Below are 1,366 nucleotides of genomic sequence, written 5' to 3'. Positions count from 1 at the left end.
CATACAAGAACTGGGGTGTAGGTCAGAGGTGTGGGCAGTGTGAGGATTTACCAGAATGGGATTGCAGAACAGGCAGATTGATTGAAACACACTGCTGAGAGGAGCAGCGGGGAGACAGGAGAGGTCTCTCTGCACCTTGTGGGTCAGCTCCCTGGCTGGGGATGGAACTCCTGCTGCAGTGGCTGTGGCTGGCTTCCTAGTGCTGCACTTTAACCCCTGTAGCACCAGGGAGGCCTCTATTCTTCCAATTTTAAAAACAGGCTTCAGCGGTTGGGGCGACCTTCCAAACATCTAGCTACTGGGATTAGAGGGTAAATGTTACCGGTCAAGGGCATCCTTCCACTTTCTCCAAGCTTACAGAAACACAAGTTTCCAAAGGCCACCTGGCTTCTGACAGGAACGCCACTTACCCCCAGGGTAGGAGGGAGGCCGCTGGCCCAATACTTCACCCTCACTGTCCGGGCTTTTCACCCACCCGCACAACTGCAAGTCTGCTCAGGCTCAGGAAACAGCAACACAGGGGTTTGTCTGACAACGGCAGGAAAAGAAGAGTTCCTGAGGCCAATAATGGCCATTTACCCGAGTCGTGCCCAGGACTATCCAGTCCTGCACAAAGACCCTTATGACGGCGTCTTCCCGCCCCTGAAAACGGGCAGCTCGTCTCCCGAACACCAGGCCGCGGTCCACCATGGGCAGCTGGACTGTCGCCTGGGTGCCACCCGCGGCCATGGCAAAGACACGGCGGGAGACCCCCCTAGGCTGCCCACGTGCCCCGCACGGCACTGGACAGGCGACATTCAAGACCCCAGCCGTGGCGGCCATAGCGGCCGAGGACGCCACAGCGGCCACACTCACGCACCTCATCAGGACGCCGCTCTCTCTCCCGGCTCCGCCGTCCAGGCGACCACTGGCACAAGGCCTCACTGGACAGCCGCTACCATGGGGCCCGTGCCCAGCTCCAGGAGCCCCTGAGGTGCTGGCCGGGCGACGCCCCCTGCTGGGCCCAGCTGGGCCTAGCTGGGCCTCTGACTCGGGCCACCATGCGCCTCTTCCTGCCCAGAGCTTCCTGGCGCGCGTGCGCGAAGCTCCTGCGTGGGCATGCGCAGAGCTGCCGTGCAGACTTTTTTTTGGCTGCTCCACCTCACTCATAGTATCTTACCTGCAAACCCCTCCAAAGGGCACCACTCATAGCAAGTTAAGGCCCACCGCTACGACGATCACATGTATGTAGAGGATTTGGGTATTTTAGTGCCGGTTTTCTCCATAGGTCATTCCTCCCTACTTGACATGCCCAGCTTCTTCTCAAGTCCCCTCCCTGTCGTTTCTAATCCAATTCTGTGCAAGTCATCAGGTTTCTAACCTGTTT

This window comes from Condylura cristata, unplaced genomic scaffold (genome assembly GCF_000260355.1).
Source record: "Condylura cristata isolate star-nosed mole 26May11 unplaced genomic scaffold, ConCri1.0 scaffold00028, whole genome shotgun sequence".
Lineage (NCBI taxonomy): Eukaryota > Metazoa > Chordata > Mammalia > Eulipotyphla > Talpidae > Condylura > Condylura cristata.
Note: the sequence above shows the minus strand (reverse complement) of the source record.